The following is a 20716-nucleotide window of genomic DNA, read 5'->3' as shown; positions in this document are numbered from 1 at the left end:
CATACAAAAATTAGCCAAGTGTGATGGTACACGTCTGTAATCCCAGCTACTTGGGAGACTGAGACAGGAGAATTGCTTGAACCCAGCAGGCAGAGGCTGCAGTGAGCCAAAATCTCGGTGCCACAGCACCATCCAGCCTGGGTGATAGGGCAAGACTCTGTCTAAAAAATTCAGGAAATAAATCCAGACTGGTCAAGCATCAAGTCAGACTGTTTCCTTGTCAGGTTGTTCAGGGTCATGTCATCCGCTGGTGTCCACCCGCCCCAGCCTCCTCCCGCTGCGTTTGGCTGCAGCAGCCTGAAGGTCCTTCCTGGGCAGAGGCAGAACAACAGCTGGCTTGTGGGGCAGGCACAGCCTCGCTGTGGGCTGCTGTTGACACCCCAAGCATGTCCTCATGTGAGTGGCCTGAGCCGGGGCAGCCAGACCCAGGAGTGTCTGAGAGCAGAACCTGGGGAGCCCGGTGTCCTGCGCCTGGGCTCTGAGACACTAGCCTCCTTCAGGAGGATGAGCTCCCAATGCAGATGGTGGTGCATTGAGATGGTGGTGGGACCTGCCTGGCCCTTGCCCTCCAGCCTGAGTTGTTCTCACCATACTAGTGGCATGACTGTGAGCAAACTGACCTTCTGGGGCCTCAGTTTCCCCAAGAAACAAATTGGAGAGAATGTGACTTATCTTTTAGGATTTTTTTTTTTTTTTGGACAGAGTCTCACTCTGTCGCGCAGACTGGAGTGCAGTGGCACCATCTTGGCTCACTACCTCCTCCGCCTCCCCGGTTTGAGCGACTCTCCCACTTCAGCCTCCCGAGCAGCTGGGACCACAGGCACGTGCCACCACATCCAACTAATTCTTTGCACTTTTAAACTTTTTTAGTAGAGATAGGGTTTCACCATGTTGGCTTGGATGGTCTTGATCTCTTGACCTTGTGATCTGCCCACCTCTGCCTCCCAAAGTGCTGGGATTACAGGCATGAGCCACTGTGCCTGGCCATTTTTAGGATTTTTTCAGGAGTAAATGAGAATGTGTGTAAAACACCGCTTAGCACAGTACTAAGTGCAAACTGCTCAAGTTCCTTTCATAAATTGACTTTGGGGGAGGAAATGCATTCACAGCGTGCAGAATTTGAAAGGCGTTAATACAAACTCTGTACAGGGCCTGGCCTTCCCTCATCCCCAGTGGCCGCCTCGTCTTCCTAAGCCCCAGCGCCACTGGTTCTCTGAACATCCTTCTGGAGATGGCCTGTGTTTGTGCCTGAGGTTGTATACATGGCCTTTGTTGCTGCCACTATCACATTATAATGTATGAAGGACTTGACAGACTGCCCAGTACATTTTAAATTCCTAATAAATGATTGAGGCCATTCTTCCTGTTGAACTTAGAAAGTCATTGCATTTTCATTTTTCTCAATAAGAAGCAAAGCTGAATTGATCTTCTCTGTGTCATTTATTTAACCAAGCAGGCCATTCCCATGGAACTTAGGTTTCTGCTAAGTGAATCCCATCTTTCTATTTGACATTTATTATGAAACTGTAAATGCCGTTCTAGGAAGAGTTGTGGAAACTGCATCAGGCGAATGTTGATTAAACCTTGCCTTTGCTTGAACCCTGGCTTAGCGACATAAAATATGAACCATCAGCACACACTAGCCTTGTCATGCATCTGTCCATCTCACCTTCCTCTGTCCATCAGAAAATGATTCAGTAGGGCCAGGCATGGTGGCTCACGCCTATAATCCCAATACTTTGGGAGGCTGAGGCAGGAAGATCACTTGAGGCCAGGAGTTCGAGACAAGCTTGGGCAACATAATGAGACCCTTGTCTCTACCAAAAAAACAAAAAATGAAAAATTAGCTGGGTGTGGTGGAACGTGCCTGTAGTCTGGGCTACTTGGGAGGCTCCAGTAGAAGGACTGCTTGAACCAGGATATGGAGGCCGCAGCGAGCTATGATTGTGCTACCACCCTCCAGCCTGGGCAGCAGAGTGAGATCCTGTCTCAAAAAAGCAAAGAGTAAAGATCAAATCTGGGCAGTAGATAGTTTAGCAAGGGTGTGACGCAATGGCCGAAATGCAGCCATGAAAGTGATGAGTGGGCTTATGAGTGGTTTTCCTCTTATCTTGTATTTATTCAACAAACATTGGTTGGGCTTATACTGCATGCCAGGCATTGTGCTAGGTGCCGCCTGCTCAGTTTGTTCCAGGGATTGGTGGCCTGGACATCCCCTGGGAGCTCGTGAATAATGCAGAATCTCAAGCCCTGCTGCAACTTGCTGAGTCAGAATCTGCATTTTACAAGATCCACAGGTTAATCTGTGTGTGCGTTCGAGTCTGAGACACATTACTCTAGAACAAGAGTCGTCAAACTATGGCAGCCAAATCCGGCCCACCATCTGCTTTTCTAAATAAAGTTTTATTGGTACACAGCCACACCTACGTACTTGCATATTGTCTCTGGTTGCTTTTGTACCACTGCAGCAGAGGTGAGTACCTGCAACAGAGGCTGCATGGCCTGCAGAGCCTAAAATGTTTCCTACCTTGTCCTTTACAGAAAAAGCTTGCTGACTGGAGGTGGAGATAGAGTAATGAACAGAACAAATTCCCCTCCTCTCATGGAGGTGGGCTTCTGGTGGAGGGAGACATGCAACAAATCAGTAATTCCACAATCTATCAGGTAGTAAGAAAGCTTTAAGGAAAGGCAGGAATGGGGGATGGGAAGTGACTGGGCAGCCGCGAGGATGCTTTTTAGAGAACTTCCTGAAGGAGTGCATTTGAATGGAATTTTGAGCTTGTAGTGAGGGAAACAGCTGTGTTGCTATCTTGGGAGAAAGTGTGGTAGGAGAGGGAGCAGCCAGTGCTAAGACCCTGAGGCAGAAGCTTGTTTGGTGTTCATCTTGAGCATCAGTAGAGAGATCAGAGCCCGGTGAGTCTGATTCAGGAGTTAAGTATTGACGGGGAATGAGGTTTTTGGTTTCCATGTGTGCTTCTCTCTGGCATTTCAGAGCCTTTTGTAAGATCATGGAATGTAGAATAGAGGTCCTCAACTCACAAACCAGGGAAAATCTTCTGTGTGTCACTGGATACAGTTGCACAGGCTGTGCACTGCACAACAGCCCTGAATATCATGAGGGTGCCATTCACACTTGCAGGTTTATTTATTTATTTATTTTTAATTGCATTTTCGGTTTTGGGGTACATGTGAAGAACATGTGAGATGGTTGCATAAGTACACACATGGCAGTGTGGTTTGCTGCCTTCCTCCCCATCACCTAAATCTGGCATTTCTCCCTATGTTATCCCTTCCCAACTCCCCGCCCCCTGCTGTCCCTCCCCAATTTCCCCTCCGACTTGCAGGTTTATTAAGACAGTGTTCTGACACACACCTGCCAAAGGTATAGAGGAACAGATGTCTGCTGTGGATCTGCATGAGAGTGCCCGACAAACCAGCAGGGAGTGGCCCTGGTGGTATAATGGTTTAAAGGAGAAAACCCATCTGTATTTGAGTGTCTTTAGGTTGGGAACTTGGTTTTCGTCTTTGCACTGGCTGCCCAGCTCATTTATATTGTTTGCTTGACCTCTTAGGGTGTCTGTATTGAACTCTGACAGCGTGAAAGGCGTTTCTGCTCATCAAAAACACTTCCCGCTCCATCCTTTTCCTTCCTTTTGAACGGGGGCTTTTGTTGCTTCCTCCTTCTCGCCCTCTAACGCCCTCTAACCAACCGGACTGCCTGGGAGGATGGGGTGGAGGTGGCGGTGGGGAGGGGGTAGGGTGGTGGTGGGGGAGGGGGCGGGGTGGAGATGGGGGAGGAGTGGGAGGGGTCGGGGGGGAGGGGGGAGGTGGAAGGGTGGGAACATTGTTGGTTTCCTCCTCTGCCTGGGGCTTGCTGTGCAACCTCAGCCCACACACTCCTCCTCTCTGAGCTGTGGGAGCCTCTGCTCTAAAACGAGTGGGAAGGGCTCTGTCAGTTCCCTCCTACCTCTAAACTTCTTAATTCTATGACTCAGATTAATAGGTATCGCCCAAGTAGAAGTGGCTGTGTTTAGTTTTGTTCACTTTGAGGTGGGAGTTCCAACTTCTCTTCAACTTGGGTTGCCTTAACTTGCAGCTCCAGGGTTGATTCATTCAGGGACTTGAAGCTGTTAAACTGTTATTTGTTTGATTAAAAAAAATTTTTTTTAAAGAGTTTGGGGATGACTGAGCTAGAAGGAGACTTAGAAATCATCTAGTTGGATGACTGGTGTGTCTGATTCATATACCATTTTCCTGAGAGCTTTGGGTATCATTTTACTGAGGGATTCCTGTGTGCCAGAGCTTTTGCTAAACTAACCTTGTCTCATTTAATCTCATACTGAGTACTTGAGGGCAGGTACTGTCAAGATCAGTTTTTAAGTGGCCAAATAGAGGTTCAGAGAGATGATATGAATTATTAATATAAAGAAAATGCAGCAACTAAATTGGCAGAGCCATGACTCAGATCACAAAAGGCAAAGGTTGGACAAGTATTACTGAGCATGTGCAGTAGGATGTCCAGTGAAGACTTGCACCACCCATTGTAACCCCATGAATTGGATCCTACTATCTCAGAAGTGAAAAAACCCAGCTCCAAAGACAAAACTTGCCCAAGGTAAGGTTTATGCAGGTAGGAAGCAGAAGTGTTTTAGATTTCTTTCCTTTTTTTTTTTTTTGAGAAGGAATCTTGCTCTGTTGCCCCGGCTGGAGTGCAGTGATGTGATCTCGGCTCACTGCAACTGCTGCCTCCCGGGTTTAAGTGATTCTCCTGCCTCACCTTCCCAAACAGCTGGGATCACAGGCACCTGCCATCACGCCTGGCTAATTTATACACTTTTGGTAGAGACGGGTTTTCACCATGTTGGCCAGGCTGCTCTCAAACTCCTGGCCTCAGGTGATCTGCCCGCCTCGGCCTCTGAAAGCGCTGGGATTACAGGCGTGAGCCACTGCACCCAGCCGCGCTTTAGATTTCGAATCTCTTTCTCCTTCTCATCCGCTTCTCTTTGGCTTGTGATCCCTGGGCACTCAGTTGGCCTGCTGGCCCTCCTCACAGTTCTGTGCATCTGTGCAGGAGGTGGGAGGGGGCGGGGCTGCTCAACCATTTCCCCCGTCACCTGGGGCCATGCTATTGTCATCCCTTGTCTGGGTGACAGCCTCCTAACTGGTTTCCCTGCCTCCACTTGACATTTCATCTGGTCTACTCCCCACACAGCTGCCAGAGGATCTGTTCAGAGTGTGCTTCGGTCCACACCGCTCCCGTGCCGGGCCCTCCCGAGTCTCCCCTCCCTCGGTATAGACGCAGAGTGGACTTGCGCTCCTCACCCAGCCATGTCACCTGCTCCCTGCCTGCCTCTCTTCCTCACTCGCTCCATTCCCACCTGCTCCCGGCCTCCATGCTGTTTCTCAAACACTCCAGGTAGACCCCTGCCTCAGAGCCTTTGCTCGTGTGGTTCACCCCACCCAGCTGTCCACGTGGCTCCTTTTTTTTTTTTTTTTTTTTTTGACGGAGTTTCACTCATGTTACCCAGGCTGGAGTGCAATGGCGCGATCTCGGCTCACCGCAACCTCCGCCTCCTGGGTTCAGGCAATTCTCCTGCCTCAGCCTCCTGAGTAGCTGGGATTACAGGCACGCATGCCCAGCTAATGTTTTTGTATTTTTAGTAGAGACGGGGTTTCGCCATGTTGACCAGGATGGTCTCAATCTCTTGACCTCGTGATCCACCCGCCTCAGCCTCCCAAAGTGCTGGGATTACAGGCTTGAGCCACCGCACCCGGCCCACGTGGCTCCTTTCTTTGCTTCATTCAGCTGTCAGCTCAGTTGTCACCTCCTCAAATCGGCTTCCCCCGATTCTTCTATCAAAATAGATCCCTTTCTCCCTTGCCATCATCTGTCTTTCTGCTGGGTTTTTGTTTGTTGGTTTTGAGACGCAGTCTCTCTCTGTTGCCTAGGCTGGAATGCAGTGGCGCAATTTCAGCTCACTGCAACCTCCGCCCCCTGGGTTCAGACAATTCTTATGCCTCAACCTCCTGAGTAGCTGGGGCTACAGTTGCGTACCACTATGCTTGGCTAATTTTTGTCATATTTTTTTTGAGAAGGAGTCTCGCTCTGTCACCAGGCTAGAGTGTAGTGGCATGATCTTGGCTCACTACAACCTCTGTCTCCCGGGTTCAAGTGATTCTCCTGCCTCAGCCTCCCGAGCAGCTGGGGACTACAGGTGTGCACCACCCCACCCAGCTAATTTTTGTATTTTTAGTAGAGATGGGGTTTCACCATGTTGGCCAGGCTGGTCTTGATCTCTTGACCTTGTGATCCACCCGCCTTGGCCTCCCAAAGTGCTGAGATTACAGGTGTGAGCCATAGTGCCTGGCCAAGTTCCTGTATTTTTAGTAGATGTAGGGGGTTTCGCCATGTTGGTCAGGCTGGTCTCGAGCTCCTGCTTTCAAGTGATGTGCACACCTTGGCCTCCCAAAGTGCCGGGATTACAGGTGTGAGCCACTGTTCCTGGCTTCTGTTTTCTTTGTTTTTTCCATAGCCTGCTATGTTCCCTCTTCCCTTCCTCCTCCTCTCCTTCCTTTTCTTGAGCCCGTTCACCCCCCCACTCATCCAGCCTTCCTGGCACGCATCCATCCTTCATCCCTTCATCATGGCTTCATCCCCCATGCCAAGCACAGTGCCAGTCACACAGTAGGTAGTTCATCTATTGCTAGAGCAGCGGTTGAGAGGGCGTTTTTGCTGCCTCTTTGCCCCGAGGTGCCTGGCCTCTCAGATGACTGCCCCGGGAGTCCGGGTGATGGATGGGCTGACGTAGGCGGCTCCTCGGTGGCTTTCCTGTGCTAAAGGAAGCCGAGGAAGGAAGTGACAACCATTCATTAGGACCCGTTCAGTTCACTAGGACGTGCCCAAGCTTCCCAGCCCCTCTTGTCTGTGGCCAGCGTGACTTGGGCTCGCTTGAGACCGGCAGAAGTCGTGACTTGATGGAAGAGGCACACGTTAGCTGGATGGTGATTAAGAAGGGCAAAAAGAAAAGCTTATTTTTCACTTTCCTTTTTTAATCAAGAAGTATGCCGTGGGTGTTCCCTTGTGGTTTCTGAGTCAAAGAGAGTATTGTTTTTGAGCCCCGAGTGCCCCTGGGGGCTGCAGCTTTGCGTGTATCTAACTTTAACTTTGAACTAATGCTTTTAGGGCTCTGATAGGATCGGGGGTCTCGGGTCCCTTTCTGAACAAGGCAGCAGGCTTGTTTATTGTGTCCAAAGCGTGCCTCTCAGATCTCACCCCATCTTCTTCCTGTTCCGAATCGCCCCCTCCCTGGCCCATCCTGCCCCTCTTCCCAGCAGTTCCCCTCACCCTTCCGTGAGCGAAGGACGGGTCAGATCTGCTTTGGTGGAAGGCGGCAGCTGCAGAGGCTGCACTCAGGCGAATATCCATCGTGAGGGGAGGCGTGGCCTGAGCCATGAGGACCCAAACGTGGGCTTGTTTGCAGGGATTGAAAAAGAGTGGTCTGGAGCTGGACCAGGGGTTTCAAGCAAGTAATATCAGGGTGAAAAATGCAGAAAAGTCTTGTGCAAAAATGGGATTGTCTTAAGCTCATACACTGGCCCTAAAGCAGCCCTGTGACCGTGCCTCCAGAGCGAGGTCTCACACACCTAGTCCATGTGGACTCGCTCTCATGTGCATTTTCTTTTTGCATTTATTTTTTGGTGGATTTGTTCTTTTTCCTACTGTGGGAGGGAGCAGAATGATTGGCTTAAGTGCATCATGACTTTGGACCTGAAGTTGTGGAAGTCACGAGGCAGACACACTGCTGCCCTTGGCTTGGACAGAGGCAGAGCCTTGGAGGGTGTGTGGTTTGGTTAGAAGGTAGGCTTTGGGAAGCTTGTTGGGACTTGTTAGGAACCTGGGTGCTAGTCCCAGCTTATAGCCAAAGCCCTGTCCCCTCTCAGGGGCAGGATGGAGTGACATTTCTCAGTGGGGGGCTTTGCAGCATTGCTTGAAGCCCTCTGCAGAACCCCATTGAGCTGCTGAGAACGGAGTGGATTCTGGCCCCACCCCCGCCCTGCCTAGGGCCTTCCAGGGCTGTCGAGCAGTCAGGATAGGCAGCAGCGCAAATTCAGCCACCAGACACTGAGTGTGAGCTGTGCGCCCTGGACAGAGGGAGAAATGAGGTCAATTTCTGCCTTCACGGAGTGCCCAGTCTGCTGGGAGCAGCAGATACAAAAATAATTGAGGTCACAAGGAGGTTGGTTGAACAAAGAGTAGCAGGAAAGATGGAGCCAGATCACCTGGGTTTGAATCCTGGTTCTGCCACTTATTGGCTGTGTGACATTGGGCAAGTTACTTAACTTCTCTGTGCCTGTAAAGTGGGATGATGATGGTACCCAAAAAAGAGGTTACCGTAAATATGTAAGCCAAGGGTCAAGCAATATGTGTCCAGTTAATGTTAGTGATTCTTGATTTGTTTATAGAGATAAGATCTATAATAGAGAGATAAGGACTGTAAAAGGAGGAGAAGGTAGTGAGGCTGTAGGTCACAAGGCTCACTTTGCCTCAGGGAATCTGGGGTGGCTTCCTGGAGGAGGTGACATTAGAGTGGGGGGTAAGGGCTGGATGCAGGATGTACAGGCAGAATGATCTAGGCCTCAGGAGTATACAGAGGTGAGGGACCCCTGTTTCTGATTGCTCAAGGCCTATGCCTGTCCACAGATGGCATTTGATATGCTCAAAGCTTGAAGCAGCAGCTGACACTAGTTACCAACATTTACAGATCAGGAGATTTCTCATATCAAGTTGGATTTCTAATAATCAGAAGATCTGGCAACAGTGGCCGGCCTCCTGCATGGCAAGCTGTGAACAGCTGCACCTCGGCACTCCCTCTAGACCACATCTGCCTCCCCCAGGGGGTCTTAGCACCACCAGGCCCAGTTCACACACCAATTCCGCACCTGGCTCCTCTGGGCATCTCGTTGGTGACCCTGGGGGCGGGGTTGGAACCTGCATTGGAAACGCTGAGAAAAATGAATCCAGATCTTGCCGACCTTCATGTTCAAGTGTTTGCTCAAGGCCTCTTTTGAACAGAAAAACAATGCTTCCTTTGGGAGGCCAAGGCGGGTGGATCACCAAGGTCAGGAGTTTGAGACCATCCTGGTCAACATGATGAAATCCCATCTCTGCTAAAATACAAAAAATTAGCTGGGCGTGGTAGGGCCTGCCTGTAATCCCAGCTACTCGGGAGGCTGAGGTAGGAGAATCTCTTGAACCTGGGAGTTGGAGGTTGCGGTGAGCCGAGATTGCGCCACTGCACTCCAGCTTGGTGACAGAGCAAGACTCCGTCTCAAGAAAAAAGAAAAAAAAGAAAAGATGCTCCTGACGGTAAAGCTGGCCTTGCTTTCCTACCTTAGCATCCTCCTTCTAGGAAAAATCCTCTCTGATCCACAGGTTTCCCACAGGGACAGAGGAGGGATGATTGAGGCGTGCATTAGAGTCCCCTTCAGATGGCACGGGGGTGTGCAGACCCAGCCAGTGTAGGGGGTGTGAGCTCTCTTATACCTGGAGATGCACACGGGGGGTGTTTACTGTTGGCTTCAAACAGAAAGTGACAAAAGTAAACTCCATGAACATATAAGAGGGAGTGAGTCAATTTTCCTTGGTCCTGGCAAACTCCATGATTGCTAAAAATGAGTGCTGCAGCATTTGCCTTCTGTCAGTCAGCAAAGAAAACCGGGTTCAGAACTGGATAAGACAGTTCCCAGAGAGGAGAGATGACCTGTCTGTACTCACACAGCAACAAGCTGTCTTGGTCATTTACGATGGGCTGTGTCCCCTTCACCTTTTTATATGGAGAAGCTGCATTTTCTTTGAGATGACTATGTGATCACACTGAAGTCTTTTCAAGAAAGGAGGCTTTCCAGCCAGGTGTGGTGGCTCATGTCTATAATCCCAGCACTTTGGGAGGCTGAGGCAGGCAGATCACTTGAGCTCAGGAGTTCAAGACCAGCCTGGGCAACATGATAAAACCCCATCTCTCCAAAAAAACTTAGCTGGGCATGGTGGCACACGCCTGTTGTCCCTGCCACTCTGGAGGCTGCGGCGGGAGAATTGCTTGAGAATGGGAGGCGGAGGTTGCAGTGAGCCGAGATGGCGCCACTGCACTCCAGCCTGGGTAACGAGTGAGGACCCGTCTGAAAAAACAAAATGAGGCTTAGGGTCTAGCTGGGATTCTGGCCCCGCCGAGCTGGGTTGGGTCATGTCGGGCCTGGGCGTCCACCAGGGGCTGTGCTGGCCTCGTTTCCAAGTGCGGATGACTTGCAGGAGGTGGACACACCCACTTGAGTCACGTTGAGGACAGTGTGTGGCCCTCATCTTGGTACTGGTTTTTCTCTGTGGATGGAGGACTTCAGAGCTTAGACCCAGAGTTTCACCTGGGATTCAATAATCCTTAAGAAGTCAGAGTTGAGCTTTTCCCTCTTACGACAAACTTCATTTAGTTGTTTCATCAAAAAGGTCTTCCTGGCAAACCGTGGCTTCTCAGCCTGTCACCTCCCTGCCCTGGGAGGTGAGAACCTCTCCCACGCTGTTTGATGACAGGGCCGTGGCCTTGTTTATGGGAGCCGAGTGCCGGTTCCTCAGGGCGCGCGGGTTCTCAGCCCTGGGATTCCGGAGGGAGCCTCGTTCAGCTCTGGGCCAGCCTAGGTTGCTGACTCTGTGAACGCAGACCTGAACATGGTCTTTGGCAGAAAAAAAGGGCATTGGGGCCTGAAATAAAGGTGAGGGGGGAGCCCCTCAAGAGCCAAGTGTGAGGGAATTACTGACCTGTGCCTCGTCTCCACTTGAAAGTAAAAGAAAAACATTTAAACAAAGAGGAAATAGGAGGAGCAGGTGTGGAAGGAAGGCCATCAGCTAGGGAAGCCGCTTTTGATTTCCAGCAGCACCCGTCCTGTGCTGGACACTTTAGGCAGCTGACTTAGCCTCTCTGAGCAAACGCATGGAAATGCAGTGCCCAGCGTTCGCTGTGTATGGGGAGGAGTGGAGTCGCGGGGTCCTGTCCTTCCTCATGTCCATATTCAAAAGAGGACTCGTAACCAAACAAAGTGATGGTGACCAAGCTGCCTGAGATGGCGTGGAGGAAGGTCTGACATGGAGGACGATGGTGGCAATGATGGTAACTGCTGACGCCCACTGAGCACCCACTCTGTGCCAGGCACTGTCTGCATTATATTGTCTAATCCTTGCCACATCTCATGGGGCATGGGGTGGGCGTCTGCTATTTTCCCCTTTCCACAGGTGAGGGCTCAGAGGTGTGGCCGGTGTGCAATGGCCCCAGCCAGCTGGGATCTGAGATGCAGATGGGGCCTGAGAAGGCTGACGGTCAAGGGTGTCACGTTCTGGGCTGGCTCTTTGCTAAGTGGTTGGTGGCATCACAGTGGGGAGCTGCGCTCTGGGGACCTGGTGCTGAGGTTGGCATCAATGAGAGGATTGGGGATGGACTGAACTGTTCTCAGTGCCATCAACTCTGTTCCTGTCTCTCAGCAGGCCCTCTCCCTCCGCCCTCCCCCCTACCCCCCGCCCACCACAGGGAATAGGCCCAGTTGGGTTTCCCTGTGGTGGTGTTGAACCAGGGGCTGCTGCATTCGAGAGGCCTCAGAAGGAACTGCTGTCTGCGCCCAGGGCCCTGGTGAGTGAGACTCATAGGCTGGAAAGGTGCTCAAGTCATGAGAGGTTCTCCTTTACAGTAGATTCACTGTGTCGGTCTGGGTCATTCCCTCTGTGAGTGGGAAGTACCCAAAATCATTTTTCTAGCATGTTACCCATTTCATATCACTCAGTTGCAATTCGATGTCACCAATCCCCATTCCATTCCCACAATAGCACCATGAGAAAATAAGAATTATAACAAGATGAAGGCCAGTGTTTACTGAGCGCTTACTATGTGCTGGCATTTGTTCTAAGAGCTCCACATGTACTAATTAATTCAATCCTGGTGACTCTATGAAATGTACAAGTGTGCTTTTTTTTTTTTTTTTTTGGAGAAAATTTTTTTTTTTTTTTTTTTATTTTTATTTTTATTTTTATTTTTTTCCCATTTATTTATTTTATTGTATTTTTTTTTTTGGAGACAGAGTCTTGCTCTTTCACCCAGGCTGGAGTGCAGTGGCATGATCTTGGCTCACTGCAACCTCTGCCTCCCAGGTTAAAACAATTCAATTCTCTTGCCTCAGCCTCCCAAGTAGCTGGGACTACCGGCACCCACCGCCACGCCCAGCTAACTTTTTGTATTTTAGTAGAGACGAGGTTTCACCGTATTACCCAGGCTGGTGGGAACTCCTGAGCTCAGGCAATCTGCCCACCTCGGTCTCCCAAAGTGCTGGGATTACAGGCGTGAGCCACTGCGGCCGGCCTCAAGTGCGTTTTCAATGTTACCCATGTCAAAGAGTCCGGGAGTCCTGCCCAAGGTCCACAGCCCGTGGATTCAGCAGCTGGGACTCAAGCTTGGGTCGGCCGACTCCCTAGCCCCAGTCTGAACCGCTGGGTCCTACTGCTCTGGAAGCTTCTCCTCCTGTTTTCCTGATGGTAAAACTGGGACCCAGATGGTTCTGGTGAATTTGCAGATGCCATGTGGTTCAGCAGAGGCCCAGGCTGGGAGGCACACGATCGCATCCTCCTGGGGACTCTGGCCTCAAGCTGCAAACCCCAATGCTGACGCCACAGTTCCATGCGCCCATGGATACGCCACTGACCAAGGAACACAGGGCGACATGAAAGGAGCACACTTGGCCTTGACAGGGCCCTGCCCCGTCCGGCGCTCACTTGGAGGCAGTTGAAAGAAAAGCGGCGATAAGGAGCTGCTTTATCACGCCTCTTGACAGGCCGGGCTTCCTCCCTTCTGTGGCGTGAGCCTTAAACCTCTTCCAAGCCGCCTGGCGTGGAGCCCCGGCCGCCTCCTGCTCCCCCAAGGGCTGGAGCGGGGAGCCCATTAGCCAGTGGGGGTGGGAGCGGGCCGGGCAGGGGGTGCCAGCCCTTTGAAGCGGCACAGAGGGCCCGGTGCAGCCCCTTATCTTGGCTGGTGGTGTTCCTGGGCCGGAAAAGGGAAGCTCAGAGAGGAAAAGCTTTCTCCTGTGGCTTTAGTGTTTGGTTCACATTAAACCAGGCCGGGCCGGGTTTCTGTTGTTTGTTTTCCCACTTTTCAGCGAAAGGATGATGGATGACACTTAGCGGGGCGGCGCCCACTTCTCTGGGGTGGCGTGCCTGAGTCACACCGCACTCACGCACACTCGTGCCTGCTGATTGTGCAGCCTCCTCTGTGTCTCTTCTAGAAGCTGGGGGCTGCCCAGGTCGTCCTGAGCACTGTGGCGGGGCGCGGCGGTGCCAGGGGGTGGAGCCGTGAATCCATCCACTCTGAGGCCCTGGCAGCCAGGGGCCCCGTCTAGACAGGAAGATGTGTGTGATGGGATTTAAAGATGAGGCTCTCCCTCCTGCTGGGGCAAGAAGGCTCTGGGAACCTTGGGGCCAAGGTGATTTGGTTTGCAGGGTTTGCCCGTTTCTGGGATGTGCGGGGATGCGGCTTTCTCCAGATCTAAGGGGAGCCCGGGCCGGGTGAACAAGAGGCCTTCATGGCACTGCTGGGGGTGCAGGGGCGTATGTGCGTGCAGGCCAGACCACAGCAGGGTCTTCATAACCTTTCAGTGGGAGTAGGGCTGGGGCAAGGGGTGCGCGTGTCTATATGCGTGGGTGTGTGTGCTTGTATGTGTAAGTTGGTGAGGGTGGGGGTGACCTCAACTGGCAGATGTGAAAATCTATGGGAGAAGAGAGTAACAGATGGGCAGACTGCAATCCGAGTAGATACGCACCTAAACAGATGCAACGCAGAGCCCCGTGGGTGCCCAGGCGTGTCCTGGAGCCAGTTTGCATGGTCTCGTGAGAGCTGATTTTCAAGGTTCCAGGAACTCTGTTACATGATGTTATAGCCTGTGTGCCTGACGTCATGGGCATCCGTGTATCTGCCGGGCGGAGGCAGCATGGAAGGGCAGTGCTGCACTTCTCCTTGCTCCTCCCACAGTGTCGTCACACCGGTGGCGGGAAATCGGCCACTGTGCAGTGCTGACACCATGGAAATGGCCAAACACTGCAAACCAGGCTTTTTGTCCTGGAGAGCTGGTTGTTGAATATTTGCTGGTCTACTGTTGCATACCTCGTAGGCACAGCGCATGCAAACCCAGAGCAAGGAAGACGGACAGACGGGCTACCTGAACAAATGCCACTTTTTAGTTTTGATATATTGGTTGATTTCCTTTTTTTTTTAACCTTGTCCATTTTATGCATGTGAAAGAATCACTCAAAGATGGGGCCATGGCTTTACCAAGCTGCAAAAGGGGTCATTGGTACAAAGAAAGGTTAAAAATTTGTGCTCTGGAGCCAGGAGATGATTTTCTTTTTCTAGTTCTTTCTCTGAACACAGGACCGTTCTCCTAGCATGTGGGCAGGCAGTGACACTTTTCTCTCCTGGTGAAGAGTCCTCAGCGGACGTCCTCGGGTCCTTTTGCAGAGGTTCGCTGAGTACCTCTTGTGTCTGGGCACTGTCCTGGGTGCTTTTCTTAACCACCCCTTGATGATCTACTGGCTTTGGAGATGGTGGCTTCCTACCCTGGGGCTCCCCAAACCTGGGGCTCCCCAAACCCGGTGCTCCAGCACCTCCTCTGCTGTACTTTGAATGCCAGTCCAGTGTTCTGTAAACCATGGTTCCCTGGGAAAGGAGCGTGCCGGTTAATGGCGTGTTACTTAGTCAGCATTTTTAACATTTATAATCATTGTATTTTTAAATTTATATATATTTGTAATTGAGACAGTCTCACTATGTTACCCTAGCTGGTCTCAAAATTCCTTGGCTCGAACTGCCTTCCGGTCTCAGCCTCCCAAGTAGCTGGGTTGGCAGGCATGTGCCACCATGTGTAGCTGCTGCAGCTGTTTTAATGGCACCTTTATTTTGGTGTGTATTTATGCATACATTTGATTTCCTGCTGGCAATCCTGTTTCCTACTTAAGGTAGCAACATAAAGTTTCTTTTAAGATAAATTTCTGTAAGTAAAGATATGAATTTAAATTTTAAAGAGATACAGTAACCAACGATCCAGTAGAAGATCAGGAATGTGACTAAGGCTGAGGCACATGGTGTGGCCATTTGTGGCTGTGTATTCTCCCCTCTTTGGAGACTGCAGGAACAGAAGACTGTATAGTAATGGGTCATGGAGGTAGACCTGCCATGTTGGAATCCTGACTTCTCTCTTCTTGGCTATGTGACCTAGAGCAAACTGCCTAATCTCTGAGCCTCAGTTCCCTCTTGTTTAAAGTTATAATGTCTGTCTCATAGAGTTGCAGTGAAGATTGATCGATATCATACCTCACAATGCCCTGTATTTAGCAAGCACTCAATACGTTATTAGCCGTCATTGTTGGTGTTACGATTAATTATAGCATCTCCCTATTACCCAGTTTTCCCTAGCATGGCTCTTTTTGTGAATAGGCAGAACTCAACAAATATTTGTTGACTTGAATTGAATTTTAAATGTTTAGAAAGCTGCCAGACCTGGCACCTCTTGACCAGGAAAAAGCAATTCGGAAACCAGACAGAAAGTAAGCAGCAATTTTATTTCTAGCGAGCGCCATCGTCACTCCCGCGTGTGTCAGACGGTCGTCTTTCCCCACTTCACCTCTCCTCTTGGGAATACCTTTTTAGACGCGCTTTTGGATTGTGAGTAAGAGGATGAGAACATTTGCAGACGGACTTGGGTGTCATTACTTGGTATGTTTCTGAGCAGTTGAATCATTTGACTCTTTGTACATGGCGGTTTCTTCCAGATTCTCTTTGGCACTGGCTTTTCAGAGAAATGATTTTTTTTGAAGCCTTTGGTAAAGCAGGCTGGTGCGCTGATGCCTGTGCTGTTTGTACCTTGAGTTTGTTTAAAGGGAAGCTCACCTAAACATGGTAGTCTTACTGTCATTGCAATGCAGTTGAGAAGAACTTGAAGGAAGGAATAGAGGACTTGATTTTATGCTGTTGGGGTGATGCAATTAGGCTTATGTTTAATTGCCTCTAACAGAAAACCCCAAATAACAGTTGCTTATCATGTAAGATGTATTCTCTTATGTAGAAAATCTGGAGGTGGGTAGTCCGAAGTGCTATCAAGTCATTAGGAATGCAGGTTTCTCCTTAGCTCCTGTTCAGCTCCAGGTCACCTCATGATTCAAAATGATTGCTGGGGCTGCAGGTAGCACATCTACACTCCAAGCAGTGGAATTCCAAGGAGGGAGGGAGACAGGGCCGAAGCGGCCCCCTTGCCGTCTTGGTGAGCTTCCTCTCAGGAGCGCTTCTGCAAATCATCTGCACACTTCTTTGTTTTATTTTTGAGATGGAGTCTCTCTCTGTTGCCCAGGCTGGAGTGCAGTGGTGTGATCTCGGCTCACTCCAACCTCTGTCTCCTGAGTTCAAGCGATTCTGCTGCCTCAGCCTCCCATGTAGCTGGGATTACAGGCTCCCGCCACCATGTCCAGCTAATTTTTGCATTTGTGTTTGTGAGACGGACTCTCGTTCTTTTGCCAGGCTGGAGTGCAGTGGTGCAATCTCCACCTCCTGGGTTCAAGTGACTCTCCTGCCTCAGCCTCCGGAGTAGCTGGGATTACAGGCGCCTGCTGCCATGCCTGGCTAATTTTTGTATTTTTAGTAGAGATCGGGTTTCACCATGTTGGCCAGGCTGGTCTTGAACTCCTGGCCTCAAGTGATCCACCTGCCTCAGCCTCCCAAAGTGCTGGGATTACCGCAGGCACCACCACAGCGGGCCTGAATTTAATTCTTTATGCATCGGGAAGCCATGGGTGGACTTGAAGTAGGGAAGTGATGGGATCTCATTTGCTTTGGAAAGGTCACTCTGGCTGCTTGTGGAGACTCTATTCAGGATGGGGACAAAGGATGAGGTGGAGATTAGCAAGAGGCTGGATGCAGGGGTCCAGGTGAGAGGTGGCAGTGCGGGGACCTGGGGAGGTCGATCAGAAGGTGACAAGTAGAAGGATGAGGGGTGTTTGTTGAAGGTCTTGTTGACAACACTTTCTGATGGACAAGGGATAGGGTTTCAGAGCAGACTTTATCTTTCCCCTCCCCATAAATGTCAGCTTAATTTAAGAATATTTCTCGATGGGAGTGATTTTGTGTCCCAGGGGACATTTAGCGATGGCCAGAGACTTTTTGTGCATCGCAGTTGGGGAAGGGGTGGCTGCTGGTGTCTACTGGGTAGAGTCCAGGGATGCTGACAAACACCCTACAGTGTATGGGCAGCCCCCGATGAGAAAGACTTATTCGGCCCCCAGATCAATAGTCCGTATTGGCCAATAGCCAATGTGTTTCTTACCCCAATGTCTTAAATTATGGGATTGTGATAATCCCGAATGTTGCCACCCATCTGGAGAAGCATCCGATTCTTCACCAAAGGGATGTGTATGAATAATCCTGAAGGACAGCCTTCAGCTTAATCTCCCTTCCCTGAGAGGCGCTCTGCTGCATGAATGACGAAATGGAGGAGTGAATGAACTTGGGAATGGCCCCGATGAAGAGGTGAGTCAGACAGGCTCAGCCCACAGGCTTCCAGCATGTTTATGAAAGCCAGGCCCCATGCGCTCCACACAAGAACGGGCCCCTTGTTCCTGAATGATGCGTTTTGTTGATCTGCCAGTGGGTCCCACCTCTCCCCAGGTCACCGACAGAGCCCGTCTCAGCGCCGTCTCGCCGTGCTCAGAGTCTAAGAGTTATGCAGAGAGCCCTCCAAAAACCCACCCTTTGAAACGAAAGAAACTGGATCTTAAAATCCCAAAATAGAGTGTGGAAAGGTACACATCACGTCTGCCTTCTCTTTTTTTTCCCCCTTGTGGCAAAAGTGACTCAGAATTTTTGGTCTGAATCCAGAGAGACCTGCACAGTCTTCAGTGTGTGTGTGTTTGTGGGGGGGGGGGTGTCATTGGATTGGGAATAACTCACCTTTTGCTTGCCGTGGCTGGCTCAGCCAGCTGTCCTGCATTTCCTTGGTCCTGGCTTTTGCCACTTCACCATCTTGGGGTTCTTTTTCAGCTGTGGCTGTAGTGAAAGAGGAGAGGCCAGAGCTTATGGCTCATCCAGATGTCTCTGGTGGAACATTTTTGTGAAACTGAACTGCAGTTTCCTGGGAATGTTTTTGTTTTCTAAGTTCTGGGATACATGTGCAGGATGCACAGGTTCGTTTCAGAGGGAAAGGTGTGCCATGGTGCTTTGCTGCGCCATCAACCCATCACCTAGGTATTAAGCCCTGCATGCACTAGCTGTTTGCCCAGATGGCCTCCCTCCCCGGGCCCCCACAGAGGAAGGTCTTACTGATGTTCTGATGGGGCTGCCCATCAGGGCTGGTGCTGTAGCCTCCCTCCCATCCTGGCATCTCTGGGGCATTCATGCACTGCCACACTGGGCACCGTCAGGGCCGGAAGCTTGCATGGAGTTTCTGCAAGTTCCATTTTCCAGTTGCTATCTCTTGGGCATAAAGCCTCTCCCTTTTCCCTGCTTCTCCCGGAGCCTGGGCCTCTGCAGATATTAGATACCTTGTTCTCTAATATCAGGTCAGTGTCCTGAGTGAGGAACTCCGGGAGATGCTTTCCCCTTGTTGTCTGGTCTTTGGGTAAACACTCAGCAGCAGGGAGCACTGTCCGTGCCTCACTTTTCCCTCGCTGTCTCCGGGAGCTGCCAGGCTGCTGTGCTTTCAACTCAATCTCAAGATTGTAAACTTCATTTTTCCAGCCCAGGTTAGTCTCCTCTTCTGACTTGCAGTGTAATTGGCTGGCCTGGGATAATATGTCTCTTTCATGGTGAGACACATTCCTGCAGCCTGGCTCAAATGGGAATGAGTTGAGGCAGACTCCAAACCTAGGGATTCTGTTCCAGACATGAATGGACCTCCTTTCTCAGAGTCACTGGAGAATGAATCACCCGGCAATATGTGGATCCACACAGGAACCTGAGAATCAATCTATTCATTTATTTATTCAGCAAATATTTATTGAACATCTACTGTATGCCAGATACTGTTGGCAGTGCTGGGGCACGGTGATGGACAGGCTTCCATTCTAGTGGGGTGGGGGGTGGGAACAGGCAATAAGCAAATGCATAAAGTAACACTTAACCCAGTCAGGAAGGAAATAAACAGGAAGATGTGATGGAGTGACGCTAGCGAGCTCTCTTTCTGCCAGGCTGCTTAGGGAGGGCTCTGCATTTAGGCTGAGACCTGAAGGATCAGGAGGAACCAGCCATGGGAAGACCCAGGGGAAGAATGTTCTAGGCCAGTGGCATAGCATATGCAAAGGCCCTGTGGCAGGGACAAATATGGCCTGTTCCAGGAGCAGCAAGGGCGCCCACGTGGCTGGACCGGAGTGAGGGAAATGAAGCTGGTGATGTGGGCAGGAGCCCGATCGTGCAGAGTTTTGTCAGCTGCAATGGGCAGTTTGGATTTTATTATTATTATTAATTATTATTTGAGACGGAGTCTTGCTCTGTCACCCAGGCTGGAATGTGGTGGTGTGATCTCAGCTCACTGCAACTTCTGCCTCCCAGGTTCAAGCGATTCTTATGTCTCAGTCTCCTGAGTAGCTGAGATTACAGGCATGCGCCATCAGGCTAGACTAATTTTTGTATTTTTAGTAGAGACAGCATTTCATCATGTTGGCCAGGCTGGTCTTGAGCTCCTGGCCTCAAAGAATCCACCCTCCTTGGCCTGGATTTTATTCTAAATGTACCTGAGGATCATTATATGTTGGAACTGAAAGATAACCTTCAAGACAATTTCTTCCAAGAACTGAGACCAGAGAAGAGGCCTTTAATTGCCACAAGTCACCCAGCCATAGATGAAAGAATATGCATGAAAGTTAACATTGATTGCTTGTGACACACTTTATACATAGCCCACTTGATACTGCCAGCAGCCTGATGAGGTGTGCAGGGTCAGGAGCCCCCTTACAGGCGGTGAAACTGAGGCCTGGAGATGTCAAGTAACTTTCCTACTGCGACATGTTAAGTGCTGGCACTGAGATGTAAACCCAGAAAGTTGGACTCCGGGGTTCAGACTCTTGATCTCAGTGTTACACTGACTCCGCAAGAGGAATACACACAGAAGGTGTGAAAAGCACTTGTATGGCTTCTTAAAAAATAATCAACAAGAAAAAGTGCAACTCAAAGAGTCAACTTGGAGAAGGCTTGCATATTTTAATCCCATACTTCCCAGACCCAGCTCCTACAAGACGGTGGGGACAGGAAGTCTGGTGGGGAGTCTGTGGCTGAGTTGACACGTCTGTCTAGGAGGTCAGAAGCTGGAGGTTGAGAGTGGAGAGGGGTGGGTGAGAGCAGAGAAGGGAAGGTTCATGCCTCCAGCCCCCAAAGGAGGGGACAAAATGATCCAGGTTTTTTATTCAAAGACCCCATGGGGAGCCATGAGCGGAGGGGGCTGGGGTGCAGCATTTGGTCCTGAGTCCAGTCAGGCGAATGTGCCTTGCCTCTGATCTCTCCACGTTGGTTTCTAGGGCTTCCTAAGGGTTTCAAATGTGGACATGGTAATTGGAAACAAATCTAGCATGTTTCGGGCCATCAAGCCTCTCTTGAGTAAGCGTGCTTGCTATGCGGTAGATATGTCTGTTTTTAATTTTCAGTGATGTGAGAAATACAGA

The 20716-nt window shown here is 50.4% G+C and overlaps 1 protein-coding gene across 9 annotated transcripts in view; it reads left to right on the top strand.

The window, feature by feature from the left end:
• The window catches only part of NFATC2 (nuclear factor of activated T cells 2), a 177868-nt gene that overhangs the window by 56391 nt on the left and 100761 nt on the right, over window positions 1–20716 (top strand). The gene's annotated exons all lie outside the window — the stretch shown is intronic.

The sequence above is a fragment of the Cebus imitator genome, unplaced genomic scaffold, assembly GCF_001604975.1.
Source record: "Cebus imitator isolate Cc_AM_T3 unplaced genomic scaffold, Cebus_imitator-1.0 Scaffold224, whole genome shotgun sequence".
NCBI classification, from domain to species: Eukaryota; Metazoa; Chordata; class Mammalia; order Primates; family Cebidae; genus Cebus; species Cebus imitator.
The sequence above is the reverse complement of the archived record's forward strand: the minus strand, read 5'-3'. Positions and strand labels throughout refer to the sequence as shown.